Source organism: Anolis sagrei, chromosome 6, assembly GCF_037176765.1.
Source record: "Anolis sagrei isolate rAnoSag1 chromosome 6, rAnoSag1.mat, whole genome shotgun sequence".
Classification (NCBI taxonomy): domain Eukaryota; kingdom Metazoa; phylum Chordata; class Lepidosauria; order Squamata; family Dactyloidae; genus Anolis; species Anolis sagrei.
Genome location: NC_090026.1, coordinates 121,395,054 through 121,418,276, shown reverse-complemented (window position 1 = coordinate 121,418,276; position 23,223 = coordinate 121,395,054).

Genomic DNA, 23,223 nt, shown 5'->3' with positions numbered 1-23,223 from the left:
CTGTGAGTTACTGGTTTATTACTCTTCCCCTGTTGCTCTTATTTTTTTTTAGATGTTTCTCAAAATACTTAACAGAAAAAGCCCAATAACTACTTCCGAAGAGAACATCTAGATCTGTAATATTTGGTTTTGAATGGCTCATTTCACTTCAAGGGCTTTAAGAATTGGAATTAAACCCACGGTTTTGTTGAGGGTTTTTTAAAACAAACAAATAAATCTAATATTGCTAATATCACAGCTCTGTTTCTTCGGCTCTTAAGACAAAAGTTTAAGCACCCCCAGGCTGATTCTAATAAAAGCAGAAAGATGTACAATTCCAGTCTAGCTCATTTCAGCTCCGAGCTAGCAATTGCCTGACCTCCATAGTAGAAACAGGAGTAATAACACGCAGCTACATGGTACATGACCAGGTTTCCCCTGGAATTGTTATTGACTGGGGCTGCTGGGAGATGGATTGGAGCTTGTGCTACAAATCAAAGGTGCAAATTGTTATACACCCTGGATTCTGGGAGCAATCTAGGTTGGGGAAACTAAATGAGCTGCTCCTACACCTGCTATCAGCTGGCAAGGAAAACTCCTGCAGTTTCTGTGGTGGAGATTTGAAGGCAGAATGAAATGGACTGACGTGGTGTTATGTGCTTCCCTAGTTGACAGTCTCATAACACGGAGCTCCAGGCATAAGAATTGGAGTTTTTCGGCAACTGCTTCAACGTGAAATTGAGTTTTTAACACCCCCTACATGGCAGAACAAAGCAAGCCAGCTTCTGTCCCAGCCAAAAACCTGGGACGGAACAAGGCAATGTGACTTGTACATGACCCATGGATACCTGGGAAATCGAGAATGCAAATGGCCGCGTGTTGTCAAGTCATGGGCACAATGGCTTTCCTTATGTTCAAGGAATGGTATCTGAAGTGAAAATAGATTTTTAGAAGACATTAGATTTTGGCATTGAATTGTTGCCAATATTGTGAACTGCTCCGAGTTCTCTTCGGGGTTGAGAAGGGTGGTATGCAAATATTGCAAATAAATAAATAAATACATAATAAATTCTATGTGCTATCAAGCACAAATAAGGCTTGGACTCCTGGTTGGGAAAGAAAATTATGCCAAATCCACACAACATATAGCAGAATGATCTTCTAAGATGAATCGATCTCAGAACTCAAGAGTATGGTGGGCCTGGGAAGAGTACTCTCAGAAGGAGAGGAAGACTAGAATTTAGAATCACAGAATTCTCGATTTGGAAAAGACCACAAGGAAAAGACCACCACATTCCAAGGCAGCAGTCTTAAGAGAAACCTATTAAAGGGTTTTCTTGATAAGATTTCTTACCTTCACCTTCTTCTGAGTCTGAGAGAGTGTAACTTGCCCAGAGGGCTTTCATCGTCAAGTGGGGATTTGAACCCTGGTCTCCAGAGTCTTAGTTCAATGCTAAAATGACTATTCCAGCCTGCCTCTAAGCCAGTGGTTCTCAACCTTCCAAATGCCATGACTCCTTAATACAATTCCTCATGTTGTGGTGACACCCAACTATAAAATTATTTTCATTGCTACTTCATGACTGTAATTTTGCTACTGTAATGAATCGTAATGTAAATATCTGATATGCAGGATGTATTTTCATTCACTGAACCACATTTGTCATAAATATCTGATACATCCAAATTTGAATACTTGTAGGGTTTTGAGGGGGGAGGATTGATTTTGTCATTTGGGAGTTGTAGTTGCTAGGATTTATAGTTCACCTACAATCAAAGAGCATTCTGAGCTCTACTAATGATGGAATTGAACCAACTTGGCACACAGAACTCCAATGATCAAGAGAAAATACTGAAAGGGTTTGGTGAGCATTGACATTGGGTTTTGGAGTTGTAGCTCTCTTACCTCAAGAGAGCACTGTGGACTGAAACAATGATGTAGCTGGACCTAACTTGGCATGAATATTCAATATGTCCAAATGTGAACACTGGTGGAGTTTGGGAAAACTAGGCCTTGACATTTGGGAGTTGTTGTTGCTGTAGAGAACTCTGAACTCAGCCCACAAAGGATCTGCACCAAACTTAGCACACTAACTACATGGCCAACATTGAATACTGATGGGGGGGGGGGGGGAGAGAGGTTCTGTTTTTGAATTCTGGGAGTTGTAGTTCTCCAACACCAAAAAGGAAGAGAACGAAAGCGGAGATATCTTCAGCGTTCTCTGTCAAACGTTTTCCAAAGATCATCAGAAATATATGTTTTCTGATGGTCCTTGGCAAGCTCTCTGAAACCCCCTCATGACCCCCCCCCCCGGGTCCTCACCCCCAGGTTGAGAAGCACTGATCTGAACCTATGTACCCAAAGTGAAAAAGAAGCACAACAAAATGGTCCAAACCATTCCCAAGTTTCTGTTTCATCTTTTTTCATTATTTGCTGCTAAATCTCTGTTTCTTATTGTGATATGGCCTAAGGGCTAATCAATAAAATTACTACTACTACTGCTGCTAAATGATTTTCATTGCTTTTCCTTATGCCTTCTTGAGAAAGCTGCTAATAAAATCACTGGCTACCTTTGTCGGTGCCTTCTTCAGAGTGTTTACATAAGACGCCTTTTAAAAAATAGAGAGACAGAAAGCTAGAGAGAATGAGACTCGGCTGCAGCAGCTAAGTTCCATTGTTAGTGTCAGGTCAGTATTCTCCTCTTTTCTGTAGTATCTTATTCCCAAACTGAGGTTTAACGAGTTGCTAAACCTTTTTTTTTGGGTGGGACAAAGTCTCTTATTGTTCACAAGGCGATGTGGCAGAGTGTGAAATAATAATGTGATGCTATAGAAACAATATGAGGAGTGGGCGATTAGAGGCACCCAGGCCAGGCTTCTTAATTGGGTTGTTACAAATGAAACTCATGGACCATTAAAAGGGCATCAAACATAGTGGCTACTATTATTACACGAGCTGTTTTTGGCAAGGACAAATTGTTCATTAAGACCATATGATGGCTTTAACTACTGGTCGTTAAAACCAAATTTTACTCTAATGGGGATGTTCTTTGGGGCACAGTTAATTTGCCTTTTCATTTTGCAGGGTGGGTCTCGGGAGAATTATCGTTCGATCTGCTTGTGACAGAGACCTTCATTCTTCCTTGGATAGCTCCAGAACAGTGAAGGGTGTCTCTGCTTCTTGGCTCCTCATGCACACAGCTCTCTCCTCTGTACAAGAAGCAGCTTCACAAATGAATGCAGTAAATATTCTAGCAAAACAGATCAATATCCTTACAGTTCATGATAAATGCTTCATTGCACCTGATGGGTCCATGACTCTTGCTTAGAGAGATAATACGGCCCAGAGAATGCCCTAACTTTCCAAAGGGACAGCTATAGGTGTTCTAGTAGTCAAGGGTTATATTCTGAATCTGACAAATGGACAGAATATTACATACACACATACACACACACATAATTTATGTCATCAAGTATTAAGGCTGACCTCACGCGGGATTGTTGTAGTTGTTATTTGCCATCAAGTTGGCCTGAACTTGTGGCAATCCTATGGATGAGAGACCTTCAAAATAACCTGTTATTAATAGCCCTGCGATGCTTTTCCAAACTCAGGGCTGTGCTTTCCTTGATACTGTTTGTCTACCTGAAATGCTGTATTCCTCTTTATCTGGCTAAGTGATAAGAGTAGTGGGGAAGAGAAGCAATTGTGCAACAACCCTAAGTGCAGCTATGTAATGTGATAATTATGGTGCTTTGATTATGCATAGAAGCAGATCTTGGCTTCACTGAAATTCTACAAAATATAACCTTAATAGAACATATATGTAATTACCTAAAGAATACTTTATGTTGCTGTGTTGTATCAAAGACATGAATAATATAATGTATGGATGAGAAGTGGAAACATATAGATGGATGGAACTGTTGCACTCCAGGCCTGGAAGCACCTATGATCACCACACCATACAAGAGTCCAGGTATATAAGCAAACCGTTTACTGTAAAAGCAAATAAAAATCAGGAATAAGAAAGGAAAGGTTTAGCAACAGGTGATAACCAAACAATAATCCAAATGTCTCATAAAGTTCCAGAGGTGACAAAGTCCAGGAACAGCCAGGAATCACAGACACGTCGGTCCACAATTAAGAAGGTATAACTAGTAAAACTTGAACAGGAGTACATGAACAGAAACATAGAAAACATCCAGGATATATTAAATCCAAAATCAAAGCTTGACTTGAACCAGGAACAAGAGAACTCAGGCTTAGCTTCTCATTCTAACACAGCATTGCTTGTACCGACCTTAAGGCAAACATCTTGTTGTTTAATAGACACCCATGAAATCATTCCATTTCTCATGAATTTGTTCCACAACATTCCCACGTAATCTCTCTGAATGACACAATCTATTTCCAGCTCTGATTTATAAACAAAGAGTTTTGTTGATCTCCGTAGTCCCATGGGAATCCTCCTTATCACTCAGCTCTTCACTCGATTCCTTATCTGATGTTGCTACCTCTGACTCTCTGAGACCTTGTACTTTCTGAGTCAGTTTTCTCACAGAGAGAGCAATCGTTTCCTAAAATTGAGAGCCCATCACTTTGTGCCACAAAAAAGCTCACAATCCTCTCTAAATCTAGTTAAACCATTAGTTTCTGGTGGCTGATCTACAACAGGAACTGAGATCTAGAAATTCAAAGTAAATGCACTCAGCTGTGGTAATGGAGCTAGGGAACTGGGTGCATTCATAGCTTGAGTTGTTATGCCAAGGAATAGGCATGTTGCTAGTATCATGGTTGGATGGGTTGCTCGCTAGTGAAATTAATGTCCATGAATGGAGCAGTTACTCCCATCTAGACCACTCTGGTTTTGGAAGAGTTACTCTGCGGAGTGAGACATTGGAGTGAGCCACCTCTCCTTGTTTCTGCCTTTTTTACATTCTGAAATATAATATTTATAATTGTTCCCAATTATCTTTCATCATCAGTCACCTTATCTCTGGAGACTTATTCACATCCCTTGCTGTCTGCTCATTAAAGGGATACAGGCAGCAGAAACCCTCATGGAAAATAATAATAATGAATAAGCAGCTTCTTTTGTTCTCGATCCATTTGCCTTATGCCATTGAGTTTCCTTTACTGCTGATTGACTAATTGTATTTTTGAGGATCGCTGATTGATTAGCCATTTTTTTAACACAGGGAGACAGGCGAAAAGAAGAAGGAGCTAACAAAGTCCTTTTCTCTGCAGCATAGGATTGTGCTCATGGAGATAAGTTGTCTTGTCACCACTGATGAAAAGCTATTGTAACCAAGCTTGCAAGGGGGAAAAAGCAGATATATAGGGTTTCTTTTTGTGCTAGTAAAGCCAGACTCTTGAACAAGAATTGTCTTCTTTTCTCGTTTCCAAGGAAAGAAATTCTGTTAAAGGAGAAATATTGAAGATAACAATCCTGTGTTTAATGCAGAAGCTTTTTTAAAGGGCTTAGTCAAGAACAATGGCTTTAGAAGGACCTCCTTCCCTGTCTTCTGAGCTTCTTCCCTTTTAGGACTGCTACGATCAGATTGTCAAAAAGAAATGACTTCGGAACTCATGTCTCTTCTAAAGAATGTCCAGTACTTTGGTTCACAAAGTACTACAGCAAATAGCCCTAAATCCTGTAAGTTATTATCAATGAAAGTAAAACCAGACCCACACATTTATTTATTTACTTACTATATTTATATCTCACTCTTCTCACCCTGAAGGGGACTCACAGTGGCTTATATAATTTGGCACAATTCAATGCCGAAATTGAACAATATACAAACAATAGAATATATAAACAATATAACAGATAAAACATATAAATATCATAATACTTTAAAACATGGTACCTAGTCCTGCCACCATTATTTGTGCTACTACATTATGCTGAATCCATATTGTACTATCCAAATGCCTGAGTGCAGAATCAAGTTTTCACATTTTTTCTAAAAACCAGGAGGGAGCGGGCCAGTCTAATCTCACTTGAGAGGGAGTTCCACAGCCGTTGGGCCACCATTGAGAAGGCCCTGTCTCTCGTCCTCACCAACTGCACTTGCGACGGATGTAGGACCGAGAGTAGGACCTCCCTAGAAGATCTTACTGCTCTAACACAGTGGTTCTCAACCTGTGGGTCCCCAGGGGTTTTGGCCTACAACTCCCAGAAATCCCAGCCAGTTTACCAGCTGTTACGATTTCTGGGAGTTGAAGGCCAAAACATCTGGAGACCCACAGGTTGAGAACCAATGCTCTAACAGGTTCATAGGGAGAGATACGTTCAGATAGGAAAGTTGAGCTGGAACAGTTTAGGTTTTTATAGGCTAAAGCCAACACTTTGAATTGTGCTCAGTAGCAGATTGGCAGCCAGTGGAGTTGTTGTAACAGAAGGGATGTCTGCTCCCTGAATGCTACTCCAGTGAGCAGCCTGACTGCTACCTGTTGGACTACTTGGAGCTTCTGAACAGTCTTCAAAGGCAACCCCATTTAGAACACATTGCAGTTGTCTATTCAAGATGTAACAAAAGCGTGGACCATTGTGGCCAAGTCTGACTTCCAAAGGGTGCAACTGCTGCACAAATTTTAACTATGCAAAAGCACTCCTGACCACTGCCAAAACCTGGGTTTTCAGGCTCAGTGATGAGTCCAGAAGGACTCCCAAGCTGCGAACCTGTATTTTCAGGGGGAGTGTCATCTCGTCCTGCACAGGCTGTAACCAGGCCCGTAGCCAGGATTTCGATTCGGGAGGGGGAGGCTGAGTTTTTTAAGGGGGGCTTTGGGGGGGGGTGAGTTTCAGGGGGGGGCTGAGTCTGAGTGAAAGAGGGTCTACCCTAGGAAACCTTTTGCATCATTACCCCAATACTCCCATGCATATGGGATATATTGAGTATGGTGATCAGATCATGATATGAGTAAACATAACAGTGTAAATAATGCACCAGTAAGGCCTTTTTGCGAACCACCATGAGAATTTGGGGGGGGGGGGGGGGGGCTGAAGCCCCTCAAGCCCCCCCCCCCCCGGCTACATGCCTGGTTGTAACCCTACACCCTGTTTGGACTTTCGACTGACCAGAACTACCTCTGTCTTGTCTGGATTCAATTTCAATTTGAATTAATTGGGGTTAGGGGCACGAGACCCTCATAAAAGTGAAAAACCACAAATAATGGAATTCCTATTATTATTATTACTGGCTGCCATCAGTATATAGAGTAGGCATGGGCAAACTCAGACCTTCCAGGTGTTTTGGGCTTCAACTCTCACAATTCCTAACAGCCAGTAGGCTGTTAGGAATTGTGGGAGTCAAAGTCCAAAACACCTGGTGGGTCCAAGTTTGCCCATGCATGATATAGAATATACCACTCTCTGCTGTTCTGTATTTCCCAAGAAGCTCCATGTAGATATTAAATAAGGTTGGGTATGATTTTTAAAGAATCTCCAAAGTCAGTTCCCATGTCCTGGGGACATAGACCTCACTTTCGGGGACGGTTTTCCCAAGTAGAAGTGGAATCCTTTCAAGATCTACAGCATCAGTAATTGTCAAGCGCTTATATGATGAGCAAATTTGTTGAAAACAATTGGAGGCACCTATACCTGTGTGCTTTTCCAGTCCAGTTCAAGATAATTACTATCAAGAGGATTCTAGCTAATCTATTTTCCTAAGTGATATCTTCACCTGACCTGAATGCACTCAAATAATTAAGACATTGAGATAGGTTGTGGGTGTGTTTTTCCCATAGTGCCTTGCAGCCAATTATTTTATTCATGAACATACAAAACCATGCCTTTTGTTTGCTGTGTTGATGCACTGTGTAAAGTCCGCCAACATTTAACCCATAAAATATGAGCTGCTATTAACACATAGCCAAGCATTGTTTTGGCATCATTAGGGACCTGATTTTTAGTGTACCCCAGCAATATCAATACGGGGCTTAGATGTAGTTCATAATAGCTAAATGGTTTAATGTTGCTTATCACATTCATCCGATAATTTCTGGCTAAAGGGCAAAACCACCATAAACGAGGAAATTATACCAGAGAAGTATTATTATTTGATTTTTGCTGTCGGGAATAGGCACTTGGAGGGTTTTCTGCCTCCTGTGCCAAAATAAATTGGCCAGCTTTGGGTATTATGCATCTTGATTAGGAGGGTCAAGGGAGGGACATTTGCTGAGGCAGCGAATTGTCTTGGGTCAATCCCCGATCAAGAGGCTCCGTTCCCCTTCACACTTGCTGATTTCACAAGTCACTTAGCGCCCGGCCAACCCTGCAAAATGCTCGAGGCCGGCTTGGCGTATTAATGAGCACAAGCCATTGTTCTGACTCTCTTGTCTTCTATGCCTCAGCTTAACTTAGGTCACATCTTCTGTTTAAAGACCTTTCCATTCTAGCTACAGATAAAAACCTTGGCTATCCTGATGTGGACCAGAAAGAAAGGTAGGGACCTGAATTTGTTCATGTCGGCTAGCTCAACCATCTTTAACAGAAGATATATTGATTAGCATTGCTTCCTGACCTCTGGATGCATTACTAATTCCTTTAGTCAGCAAAAGCAGCATCAGTCCATTACATCTGGAAAACAAGGAGAGACAAATTCAAAAGTTCATATTATAGAGATGAAATGGAAATAGAAATGGGCACTGAGTTTTCTTTAAATAAGGAAGGATTTGGATAGCTGAGTGATTGGAACAGAATTCCTATTTTTGCCACAACTCAAAAGTGAGCTGCAGTGGCAAAGTCTGACTTATGCCATTGCAATTCACCATGATTATGAACTGATAGATGGAGTGTGGCTTCAGCCATTAAAGATGTAGGAAGAGAAGTTGATGCAGTAAATTGAGTAAACCAGTGGTTCTCAACCCGGGGTCCCCAGATGTTTTTGGCCTACAACTCCCAGAAATCCCAGCCAGTTTAGCAGCTGTTAGGATTTCTGGGAGTTAAAGGCCAAAAGCATCTGGGGACCCCAGGTTGAGAACCACTGGAGTAAACCAATAAGGAAGTAAAATAATCTTACATCTTAAATTTTCCACTGAGTCTTACTTGTAGAAGGGATCCTGGGTTCTCCAAGGCTAGAACATCAGCATGAAAGTTGTGGCATAGACTACAAAGCTGGTAAGGAACCATATTTTGCCACTAGAAGCCACACTGTCATATCAGAGGTAATATTTATTTTATTTACAGTATTTATACCCCACCTTTCTCACCCCGAAGAGGACTCTGAGCAGTTTTACATAACACACATATGGCAAACATTCAATGCTGATTATACAATAACAGGACAAACAACACAACAGAGGTAAAGGCAGTTCTTCCCATTTTATTTCTGGCATATTGGAGGCTATGCTCGACTCCAGCCACAGTGTGTGTTTGTGTGCATGCGTGTGCGCATGCTGTCATGCCATCTTCCATGCTGAGGATCAATGTCCTTAAGGGTGTCTTTATTACCTCTCCACTAAAAGCAGTACCTATTTTATCTACTTGCATTTCTGCTTTCGACCTGCTAATTGAGCAGGTCAGCTGGGGCTAATTGTGGGTGCTCAACACCCAACTTGGGCTTGAACTGTTGACCTTTCAATCAACAGGATTTTTCTACAGCACAGTTGTTTAGCCTGCTGTGCAAAGCACAGCTTTTTACTCTCCCAATTGGTCTGAATTGTTGGGGTCTTTTAAGGTATGTGTGTGAGTATTTCTTGGCCAATTTTGGGCTGGTTTGGGTTAAAAAATGCCAGTAAATTCCTTGGAAGGCTTTGGAACTGTAAAGGTGGGTCCTGGGGTCACATGTATCCTATGAGAAGCAATTTTCCACACACAAGAATATTGGGAGATAAATTGGCCACAGCAACTGGACACAATAACAGAGTGAGATCATTGCATGCTGAGATCCTACACTGCAGGAGAGGAACCCTAACTTTACACCCATGGAGTTATATCAGAGTTGTGTCACGCCCATTGCAGCACTGTACAAATAAGTGCACAAATGGATGCAGATGCACCATACACCTTGTGATACTTCACATGGCATTTCACATCCACAATTAACTGATATGGCTGTTCCACATTAAATAAAGAAATTAAACTACTTATGTGGAGATGTTTGCTTATCAACAGCAATGACTGGACAGCCGAAGATGTTCAGCAGTTGAACTATCACCAACTGCTCCTCTGAACGTCTTCAAAAGGAGGCTGGGCATCTACTTGCTAGGAATGATTTAGCTGGAATTACTCTATTGAGCTGAGAGTGCCTTGGACTGCGAGAAGATCCAACCAGTCCATCCTCCAGGAAATAAAGCCCGGCTGCTCACTGGAGGGAAGGATACTAGAGACAAAGTCGAAGTACTTTGGCCACATCATGAGGAGACAGCAAAGCCTAGAGAAGACAATTATGCTGGGGAAAGTGGAAGGCAAAAGGAAGAGGGGCCAACCAAGGGCAAGATGGATGGATGGCATCCTTGAAGTGAGTGGACTGACCTTGAAGGAGCTGGGGGTGGTGACGGCCGACAGGGAGCTCTGGCGTGGACTGGTCCATGAAGTCACGAAGAGTCGGAGACGACTGAATGAATGAACAACAACACTCTATTGAGCATAAGGTTGGACTCAGTGCTCTGTGGGGCTCCTTCCAAGTATGATGCTTTGATATTTTTTTTATTCTATGTGCATTGATGAAGGACTTCTTACTCCAATGGAACTACAGGTCTTCAATGTATTCAGGGCTAGTGGTCATATACTGGATTTCATTGCCACAGCCAAGTCAATAAATTGCAACAGACCTTGAGTGGGAAGCCCATTTTAAACAGTCCATTGCAAAATAAGAAACAAGCTGGTTTTCAAATTCAGGGTCATATATTAAATAGTAAATTGTCACTCTGTGCTGAGTGGTTGGCATGTTTTCCGGGTGGACTTGTTTCGAGGAAAGAAAAAAGAAAAGGAAGGAGGAAAAACTCTTTGCTTCCAGCTTTGAGTTGAGCTGTAATTGATCCCGAGAGTGAAACAGAACTAATCTCTGAACAAAACATGATTATGGTAAGTATTTTGGAAAATTTAATGATGAGGCCCTTGGGAATCCACTGCTGTTGGAAGTGATCAAATTCTTAATAAGCCCATTAGGCATATTTCAGCAAAATTAGGCTGTTAAGGAGATAAATAATGCTTTGGTTCCTATAACAAAAGCAGATTTAGTTTTTACTTTATTAAGATAAATGCGCCGAGGGACATATTTCTCCTTCAGTTCCTCATTCAGAACCTTGTCTATGCACGCATTGCCTTGATTTCTTTAAAGCCCCAAATGGGACCCAGCTTTCTTGTGGAGCACCCTTGACTTGTACACTAGCCTGACCATAAATTCAGATTGTCAGGCAACACTTGCCTTTGGTTTAATCTACCATGAAAAGCTTCTCCTTGGTGGTAGCTCCCCTTCTTTCTTGATGGGTTTTCACAGGATTGTTATTTAAGTGCCAACTTGAAGCATACTTATTGCTCTGGGATTTTAAAGTTTTATGCTGGTTTATATATAGCTGTATGAAAGCAAAAGAATGGGCATGATACTATAATAAAGATTTCTTCTACAGTCTCTGGGGAAAAAGAAGTTATAAAAACCTTTATCTGTGTCATAGGTGACACAAAAGGATCCATAACAGCAACTGGTCTTGGCATCTTGGGCTATGATGAGATTCACTCTGGAAGTTCTTGAGAAAACTGTTCTCCTGGGATTCACTTCGGAAGCTATTGAGAAACATATCATATCCAGCCCTTATATTCCCTGTCCATGTTCCCTCATCTGTCTCAGGATTGAGGGACTTACAGTCTTGTCCTTCTGTGGTCCCTTACTTACTTACTTACTTACTTACTTACTTACTTAGGTGATCCCTCATAGAACGAGGATGATGGTCCTCCAAGTGCAGTGTCTTGGTAGTGGATCAGTAGATGGCTGTGGAGCCCTATTCTTGATCTGCATGTTCTCCCGCAGTGAGGACATCAGTTTCCAGATGGAAGGTGGTCCTGATCAGGGTTGGCTTGACATACCTTCCTCTTGGCATGTTTCTCCCTTTCGACCTCTACTCATGTCTCTTTGAATTCTGCAGCACTGCTGATCACAACTGACCTCCAGTTAGAGCACTCAAGGGCCAGGGCTTTCCAGTTCTTAAGGTTTTAAAAGTTGGCTTTAAGCCCATTTTTAAATCTCTTTTCTTGTACAGCAACATTCTATTTCCCGTTCTTGAGTTGGGAGTATAGTAACTGCTTTGCGAAATGGTGATCGGGCATTTGGACAACATGGCCAGTCCAGTAGAGTTGATGGTGTAGGAGCATCACTTCAATGCTGGTGGATTTTGCTTCTTCCAGCACGCTGACATTTTCCCGCCCATCCCAATGGCTTGCTAAACCCACTTCCATGAGACACTGTTATGTGGTGGTTTTGTATGGGTTTCTTCCTATTGCAAAAGCTTGACATAGCTGTCTAGAGCCGTATTAAGAGCTTTCAGCTAAAATATGCTAGTATTTTTGGTCCCAGCCATTTAGTTTTGCACTAGAATGAGATCTCCAGCATCTTCTCTGAAACTGAATTTGGCACTCAGGTTGAAAGAGCTTTCGCTACCTTGATTTTTCTAATCTTTTTCCTGTAATTCTGAAAACTCTTAGCATTCAAAAAGCCCATCTCCTTAATCGTTGTCCCCCCCCCCACCCCATTAGTGTGCACTTTTTTGTAGTGTGTGCACGTATCTGCATGTATTTATACATAAATTTATCAGAGGCTTTGCGCCGCTGCTTTTCAAAATCTTCTGTTAATAGAGCTGCTACTCTATTATTCAGAATGTTGATTCTATCTTTTGGTATTCTCTTTCAACTTCTTGTTTTCTTTCTAACATTCCCATCCCTTGCGGGTCATCTTATATACAATAAACTCTCTGCATTATGTGTTGTGAAGTGTCTAAAAAAAGCTTCATTCTCTTTCATCAGTGAGTGGGTTTTGGAAAATGGTAGCTTGCTTGTGTTTGAGACAAGAACCAGACAGAAAGCAGGCATTTTGATATTATGATTCTGGTCAATCTTTACCAGAATCCTGTTGGTGTTATCTAAACATCTTAGTTTCCTTGCTTATACCATTGTTTATACCATTGTTGACCATAATGCAATGACCATATTTACTTCATGATTCTCTAGGCAGATTTTCTGGATGGTGCATGAGACTTTATAAGAGATTTAATGCAGCCTTTGATTCGCTGGGATTGCAAAGATAGCTATTACTCATTTCCCATTTCACTATGGTGCCATAAACAAACACATATGTAATCAGATATGTAATGGCAGATATTTAATCAGTTGTGCAATGTTGGCATTCAGACGAAAGGTGAGGTTCCTCTGAGGATGCTTGCCAGAGATGCAGGCGAAACGTCAGGAGAGAATGCCTCTAGAACATGGCCATCTAGCCCCAAAAAACCTACAACAACCCAGTGATTCCAGCCATGAAAGCCTTTGACAATATAGTGAAATATTTAATTATTTAATTAATTTACAGCATTTATACCCTGCCCTTCTCACCCTGAAGGGGAATTCGAGTGGCTTACAGAGTACCCACATACAGCAAACATTCAATGCCTATTATACACTTAACAAGGACAGATAAACACAGAGGTAAAGGCTGTTGTTCCCATCTTATTTCTGACATCTTGGAGGCTGTGCTCAACTCCGGCAATGGGGGAGGGGGTGCTGTCGCTACACCTTCCATGCCGAGGAGATTCCTCCGATCAATCTATGTCCTTAAGAGAGCGCCTTTATTACCTTCCCTCTAAAAGTGGTACCTATTTATCTACTCACATTTCTGGTGGGCGGATGAGCTAGGGCTAATGGTGGGTGCTCACCCTGACCCCAGATCAAACTGCTGACCTTTTCTGCAGCATAGTGGTTTAGCCTGCTGTGCTAAGCCCAGCCATTGCATAAATTATGTGTTTGCAAAGTTGTAATGCAGGATTGCAGTGTATGATCTAAATCCTTATTGATGTGATCTTTCTAAATTTATGTCAATGTAGTTCACTGCACCTACATACTTAGGAAAAGCTACAGACAACCTATTCTGCTTTAGTCAAACCTCACCAGCTCTGGAAACCACAATTCAAGGAGGATATTTCTACTTGGAAAGTGTCCAGAGAAGGGCGAGGAAGACAGTGAAAGGTCAGGAAATGGAGTTGAGAAAGGTGGGCATGTTTAGCTTGGAAAGAAAAAAAAAAGACGCTGGGAGGATATACTGAAATATCTGAAAGTATATCATGCAGATGGAATGATTCTTTGTATTCTTTGGAGACTAGGAAACAAACAAATGGATGCAAATTAGAAAAACAATTTCACTAAAGATTAAGGTGAACATCTTGATAGTAAATACTGCACAGCAATGGAAAGGGATGCCTGTTGTCTGGAGGTTTTCACCTAAAGGTTAAATGGCCATTTCTTGGGAGTGTTTTAATTGTGTGTCCATGCATAGCAGTGGAGTCGGTCTTACAGTGTTTAAGTAATCACATTTAAAGATGGGCTGGGCTCTGTGGTGGTAATCATTGCCTAAAAAGAAATGTAGGATATTATGGAAATGATAAAACCTCAGTGAATGTACATACGTTTGTCAGTGTTGTATTGGCAAACACATTGTTCCAATATCATGTTTGCAGAGATCCATCAGGAGTGAGGGGGCCATTTAAAGAAGAGCATTGGCAAGTGAGAGGTGAATCTCACTTTTCCCATGGTCATTGATTTCTTCTGCAAATGTCCCTCTGAAACTGTTCTTACCTTCTTCTCCAGTCAGTTAAACTTCAAGTTTTGCAGCATTGTGGGTTGGAAACTAAAAATAGCTGTGTATTGGCAGGGCATTAGAGCCTTAGCAAGTGCCTTCTGCTTGTCAATTGCCCCGGCAATCCCCCCTTCCCACTATACTTCATTAGTATAAATAATAAAATACATGGTTGGCAATAATATGTTTCATTAAAGCTTGGTTCTGCTCTAAAATCCAACAGATGGGGATTTTGTCCATTAATTCAGTGCTGTGTTAAAACATTATTTTCTTTTCATGTGTGCCACTGAGTCATCCATGCAATTTTAAAAGGATGTCCATTTTATTTGGATGGTATTTGAATTTTATTGTTCTAAGAGACAGAGTGAAATTTGTGTTTTCCCATCCACTCCATCTATTTAGAGTTTAGCAGTTTATCAAATGGATAAAGCATTCATCTGATTTTCACCGCAGAAGATCAGTTCCAAATTCTGCAGAGTTAACTCAGCAGAAAAGTGTGAGAGATCATTTGACTTTTGTCTGCTTATTTTTTCACTCTGGTATTTCCTACACACCCCAGCATCATGAATCTTGGTTTGACTTTCAGGAATGAGCTTCGAGGCTGTGTGATTTAGTCTGGGGTAGGCATGAGTTCCTTAATGTCACAAGCAAACCATGCATGCTTTAAATATTAGGCCAAGGACAACTCTGGGGTCTGGACAAGAGTCAACTAGTAGCTTCATCTAAGGCCCAACCACACAGCTATATAATGCACTTTTTGTAGACTCATACAATACAGTCCAATGTAGTTTTGAAGACTCATATCATAATGTTTCATGTAGTTAAATTGTGTTATGTGAGCTTACACTGACTTTATAATGAAGTTTCAAATTGCATTAAAGTAGGGTCTCACTTAGCCAACATAACGTTGGATAAGTGAAAATACTGGATAATAAGGAGGGATTAAGGAAAAGCCTATTAAATGTCAAATTACACAATGATTTCACAAATTAAGCACCCCAAAATCATGTTTTACAACAAATCAACAGAAAAAGCAATTCAATACATGGTAACGTTATATAGTAATTACTGTATTTATGAATTTAGCACCAAAACATCGCAATGTATTGAAACAGCTGTGGATCCGGGTGGGAGATAGACTGTGTTGGATAATACAGAATGTTGGATGAGCGAAGGTTGAAAAAGTGACACTCTACTGTATATAGCAGTGTAGATGGGACCTTAGAAGCTCTCCAAAAGTTTAGGTTTTATTAAAGACTTTAGGGGAGCTATCCAAGGTCCCCAAACAGGATCAGCAGAATGGCTACCTCCTTTAAAGTTTGCATAAAGTTTTTTTTCCATGAGTGTTCATTGCACCTCTGACATGGCTGTCACTAGAAAAATCTTTATAGGATGCGGCATTAGGTTCTATCAGATCTGGGAATGTCCCAGCACTTATGGCTATATGCGTACTTGTGGTTACACTCTCATTGCTTTCCTGAAATGCAAGAAGTTCTGTCTCTAGTGCATTAGAGGAGAAAGATACCATAGTGAAAAAGCCCAGAACCTGGCAGCCTTTCCTGGGAGTTCATGAGTTGCTTTTCCTTTTGAACTTAATCCATAATAAGTTAGTGATATAATTTCTTTTGGGGAAAAGACTATGGCAGCTGCACTGAAGTCGCCCAAGGGCATGGAACAGATGGTCTAGTCAGCCATGGTCTCCTCATACGTGTGTGCTGTATACCTTCAAGTCATTTCCAACTCATGATAACCCTAAGGCAAGATGATAGGATTTTCTTTGCGAGCTTTCTTCCAAGGAGGTTTGCCAATGCCTTCCTCTAGGGCTGACAGAGTTTGACTACCCTGAGGCCATGCACTGGGTTTCTATGTCTGAACAGGGATTCAAACCATGGTATTCTGGTGTCCTAGTCAGACACTCAAGCCACTAAACAACGATGACTCACTATGTTTTTCTGTGTAGCCCTGATATTTATCTATCTATTCCATGTTAGGATGCCTCGGGTCCACATTAAGTCAGGGAAATAATGACAACTTGTGTTGTGTATTCCTAACAGTCAGATCACAGTTTGGCCATGTCATTTGAACAGGGCTTTCACAAGAGCATCACAAGGTTTAGATGACAAGCAACTGGGAGCCTCCACTCATTATCAATTTCCAACTCTTTTGAGTTTTGAGCCAAAGAGATAAGTTCAACGGATTGCATTTCTAAACTCCATAACCTGCAGTAAAAACTTTCCAAGTGAGATTATGCCGCTCTTCTGCCAGTGTAACTGAGTGTGTAATTTGAAGGTGAATAAATTGCACAGATGATAAACTGTAGGGACTTTCTGCTTCAAAGGCAGCACCCACACTGTCATCTCCATGACCTTTATTTTTACTGCCCAAGATAACCTTTCCTTCATGGCTGGCTCTCCCCTTCCTTACTGATCATTTCTTTTCATCTTCAGATGAAGGCTTTGAGCACCTTCCATTTGTATCCTGAACTTTCTCATTGGCAGATCTATGAGCTATGCTTAGATGAATAATTGAGCCGGTTGGGGTTAAAGAATGATTAATTGTTAAAAAGTCTAGGTTCAAAGTAAATAACATGTTCAGAGGGACACAGAGGAAAAGAAGCCAGGAAGGGTTTTAGTAAAGTTATTGGAGAAGCAAAAATCTATCATATATCTGCTATAAATTGGCACTTCACAGTATGGGCTTAAATTGCTACCCTGAGACAATGGCTTCAGATTGCTCAGATAAATAGAAATTACTGCTCCTTTTTCCTAGCATGCTCGTTTTTTCTTTAAAGTCTTGAAGGGTCTTTTCAATTCTGTCATTTCCCAAGACTCCCCCTTCAATGCACAGGCAAGAAAGATAAAACCTGAATCCAGTTGAGGCCCAACTAGAGTAGATCCAGTGAATGAATAGAATATACATCTAATATACATAATTTGTACATAATATATACATAATATTATATATGTAGAATATACATCTAATCACCTCTCAACAAAAGTTTGCTCTAGGCACTGTCAGGCCATTATATGCTAATCAAGGTGATCAGTTGAAACATTCACACCTAGCTCCAGCAGACAAGAGCCCTTTGTCTCACCCTGGTCATTCCACAGATATATAAACCCTTTTTCCTAGTTCCAACAGACCTCACTACCTCTGAGGATGCTTGCCATAGATGCAGGCGAAACATCAGGATAGACCATGGTCATATAGCCCAAAAAAACCTACAACAACCCAGTGATTCCGGCCATGAAAGCCTTCGACAAAACATAGAATATAAATATATTTGACTCACTACTTCAATGGCCTAAATACCCTCAACCAGATTCCATCTGATCTTAGAAACTGAGCAGTGATTGCTCTGGTTAGTATTTGGATGGGAGACTGCCAGGGAACACAAAGTGTTATAGACTATATTTCAGAGAAGGAAACTTGAAAAGTTACTTCTGAGTATTTCTTGTCTAAGAAATCACTGTAAAAGTCATGGTATTGATTCAGGAGAATAGATGCCTTGGAGGCACATTTGTATCAGATTTCAAGTGTAACCTTGGTCTGCAGTCTGGGAGGTCTTTTGGATTCATCGCTGATGCTTGAAGCTCAGGTGTAGAAGGTGGCCGGGAGGGCCTTCGCACAATTAAAATTTGTGCGCCAGCTGTGACCATACCTCAAAAAGCCTGTCTTGGCCATGGTGATCCAGGCCTTAGTTACATCCAAAATGGACTACTGTAATGCACTCTATGTGGGGCTGCTTTGAAGATGACTCTGAAACTGCAGTTAGTTACTACAAAGGTCGGCAACCAGATTACTAACTGGGGCAAGAGAGCATGCCACACCTCTCCCAAAGAAGCTCCACTGGCTCCCAACAAGTTTCCAGGTCCAATTCAACGTGTAGGTGATTACCTATAAAGCACTATACGCTTCAGATTCAACTATCTTCAAGATTGCATTTCCTTCTATGGACTGGTGTGGTCATTGAGATCTGCCTTGCAGGCCCTTCTCTTGGTCCCACCACTGTCTCAAATACAGTTGGTGGAGACAAGAGAGAGGGCTTTCTCGGTGGTGGCACCCTGGCTCTGGAATGCTCTCCCTAGAGAGATCAGGCTAGCCTACTCATTTCAAGCCTTCCATTCCAGTTTAAAAACATCGCTTTTTAAACAAGCCTTTGATCTTACATAGGATTTTTAGGATTAGTCCGAGGACTTACTGTTGGCATCATGTGGGCACTGCGCTGTGTCGATTGGCAACAACTTGTTTTTATCTGCAACTGACTGCACTTTATGAATTTTAATGTTTTACATTAAAATTATGTATGTGTGTGATTGTGATTCTATGGTTTTATTGCTTTAGATTTATGTATTGTCTATATGCGGCATTGTGCCATCGCGCCTGGGGGCTATTACTCTCAATAAAGGAGGGATGGACGTGGCATCTTTCCCCCAGGGGATTGCTTCTTGCCCTCCTATAGGAAACTGGAACTCCCAAAAACCCAAAACGCTGTAAATAGCTCAAAATAAGTTTTATTTATCACAAAGTCATTTCTTCAAAGCAATGAGCTGGAAAACTTTAGAGGGGTGAAGGAAAACATACGTTGCAGTCTCAATTAGCCCTGGGTCCAAGGTGTTTGAAGCTGAGAAGCCTCACCAAGTTTCCTCTTTCCTCAATGGCTGTGAATGCCGGTGCAAACCACAACCCAAGTTCAGATGGCCTATGTTTTGAAGACTCAGGATCTTCCTCTGGTGCCAAAAGAATCGGCTTGAAAGCGCTTGGGATCTCCTCAATGTTATCCAGGACGATCTGGACATAAAGCATGAGTCCCAAGGGTAAAAAACCTCAGAACTGGTGCTAAGAGGTAACTTAAATCAGGGTCCTTTAGAGTCAGGTCTCTTACTCACATCCATGTGGTATGAACTCTGATGGCAGAATGAAAAGAAAAAAGGAAGTTCTCCCCTCTTGCAGGAAGAGGTGGAGCCAAACAGTACTGATTGACAGCTACAAGCAACCAATCCATACAACTATACATAAGCAGGGTAAAAAGGGGCAGGATTAAGCGTGCAACAACAGTTTAAATTTTACAACTAACAGTTCTATACATAGGTGGCGCCACTCGCACTGTCACAGGCATTTTGCTGTATTTTGTTTGCTGCCCTGAGTCCCTTTGGGGAGATGGTGGAGGGGAAGAAATAAAATTTATTATTTTTAATTTTTTTTAATTATTATTATCAACACTGTAGAATTAATGCAGATTATCAGCACTGTAACAGCCATAGCTCAATGCTATGAAATCATGGGAGCTGTAGTTTCACAATATCTTTAGCCTTCTATAGCATAGTGTTGGTGCCTCACCAAACTACAACTCCTATGATTCCATAGCATTGAGTCATGACAGTTAAAGTGCTGTCAAACCACATTAATTCAATAGTGTCTGGATATAGGGCTTGGTTTCAAATTTCATGATTGGGAATTCATAGGGGGAGGGATGCAAGGAATTCATAGTTAAGGCACCATGGGCTAGAATTTCAGAATATAAAAGTTCTTATTAGATGCTTAATCTGTGATTGTAATCTGGCATTTCCCCCCATTAAGCAGAGCCTCTGTTTTCTTTTTTTTCTTTCCCCATTTGTCAGCAACTCCTTTGATTTCTGTTGAGATGATGGAATTGTTTGTACTGGTTCTTGTGAGATCACAATCATCCTGCTCTATTTATGTTTATCTGAAATACGTGGCAATCTTAACGTTCCCAGCTGGCATCTTGAGAAGGCTGGGGAAAAGACTGGATTTAATAGATAGGTGCTTGCAAATCTTTAAGCAGGCATTCAGTGTCATTCTTCTTGCCATTCTGGACACAAGAGAGCGTATTTTTCCGATCTTAGTGAAGCCAAGGGAGTACTTTTTATTATGGAGGAATATTGCATAGTTAAGAAGCAAGTGCATGCGCACACACACTCTCACACACAAACACATATTCTGTTTTTGTGGCCTTTCATCCTCAAGCAAGTGCATGCACACACACATTCCATTTCTGTGGCTTTTCATCCTCTCCTAAAGCCAAATACCAGAAAAGGCGTCACTGACGGAATTTCTGCTCATCACACATCTATTACAGGGATAAAAAAAGCCTAAGCCATTCCCCTCCTAGATTGCTCAGCTGTGATTAAAGCAAATATAGTCCAACAGTTGCTATTTGTCAGGGAAAATAGTAGGGGGTTCCTGTTCCTAGCAAGCTGGTAGGTTCCTGCTTCAGTCCTATCTTTGATTTTACTTTTGCCGTGATCAAGGATATACAAAATAAGCAGTCAAATTGTCAGTTTTTCAGGGTGTAGGGAATCGGAACTATTAGGCTCAAAATAACCCTCAATTGGGGCGATTCCACCATAAATATAGCAGAGTGCTAGAAGTAGACTTCATAACCAGCAGAAACATACGTGTGGCGAGCCAGGATAAGCTTCCATTCAACAAGATGGCACAGGATTGCAGAGTCACAACTTTAGGTTCAAAATATTTATTGAACTAAAAAAGGAATCCATTCTAGATAGAATGGAGCTAACTAACTTACTAAATTCATATTCTAAGAAAGGTAAAAGAGTAAAAAGTCAAAATATCCATGCAGTTACATTTTGCCTGGAAAGAGGCAAAATGCGTCCTCACTGGAAGGAAGAAAAGGCAGAGAGACAACCAACAATAGAGGATGACCACATGGCCAAACCCAGGGCAATAAAAATACCTTATGCCTCACAGAGATCCCATTGCAACATCTTCAAAGAGGGAGAAGATCGTGGCAAGCAAGAAGAGTAAAGACAAAGGCGCCTTCTGGGATAAACATGCATAGGAATGTAGGGGGAGGAATCCCTCACTCTAATCTTATCTCTAGTCTAGCTACTCATTGAGGACTGGAGATATGATGACCAGGCATGTATCCGGGGGGGGGGGGGGGGTCTTGAGGGGCTTCAGCCCCCCCCCCCCCGAAAATCTCATGGTGGTCTGCGAGAAGGCCTTACTGGTACATTATTTAAACTGTTGTGTTTATTGATATTTATTTATTTATTTATTTGCTTTATTTCTATACCGCATTTTTCAGCCCTTAACAGGCGACTCAATGCGGTTTACATGGTACAATTATCAAACAGTGTCAGTGTAATTAAAACATAACAATGCAACAAACAGGATCAACAGCATCAATCCACAACAGTTAACAATGCAACAAGACAGATCAACAAAACAGACATAACATAACGCCTCATATCATGATCTGATCACCATGCTCAATATATCCCATATGCATGGGGGTATTGGGGTAATAATACAAAATGTTTGCTAGAGTAGATCCTCTTTCACTCAGACTCACCCCCCCCCCCCCCGGAATCAAACTCAGCTCCCCCCAAATCAAAATCCTGGCTACGGGCCTGGTGACGACACAATAGACTTGTGCAGTCCAGGGATGAAACCCAACACAGGGTGATAGAGAAATCTTAAAAGGCCTAAATCCAGTGGGGATTATATAGCTCTCCAAATGTTTTGGTATTGCAAATCCTATCAGTTCTAGACAGTATATCCACCAGTGTGGAATTCTGGGCATTGCAGTCTAACATCAGTTTGGTTTAAACTGAAGTACTAGTCCTACCTAGAATAAGCCCATTGGATCAACAGAAGTTACATGAATGTTGGCTTATGAAATTCCATGGATATGCTCCAGATGATTAGGACAAAATATTGGAATCCTTACCTACTCAGGAGTAAATCCCATCTAATTTTAAATGATGTACTGTTTGGTAAGACTAGGACCACAGCCAGGTTGGTGCTGATTTTGAATGTACACATATACAGCAGAATGCATGTACACGAAGTACCCATTTATGTTAGCATTTTATTGCAATGATGAACCACAAAGAACTTTGGACCTGCTGAAGATTTATTGAGTGTGCAGATTTAAGCACTAATTCAGTTATGTGCAGATTCTTAACCATTTATGTGGAAGATTGCTTCCTGGGACTGATATGGGGATAGCCTTATGGTTTGCCAGTCAGCAACACATAAAGATGTTCTAGGATCTGTGAAATGTAAGTAAACTGTGCATTAGAATGCCAGCTGTATATCAGTAAGCTGCTGTATGATAAATATTTGATAAGCCTGAGATCAATAAAGCTCATATCCTACCTGCAGAGGTCTTTATAAAGGAGCATTGCCTTGGGAATAAAGATGATTGCAGTGCGTTTCCATACCAAAACTTGATTTAGGTGACAACCAGTCTATATAGGACACCCTGGGCATATTTGCACATATGGCAACACAGACAGCTGTTCTGGCATATAATGCTAGCTAGCTTTATGTTACGATCATCTCTTTAACATCAGTATTCATACCTTGCTTCTCCAAAACAGCCACTTATAACAAAAGTGCACATTATATCAGGCAGAAGAATAAATCATTCATCTTGCAGCATTTGCAGCCCTTAGCTGCTGCATT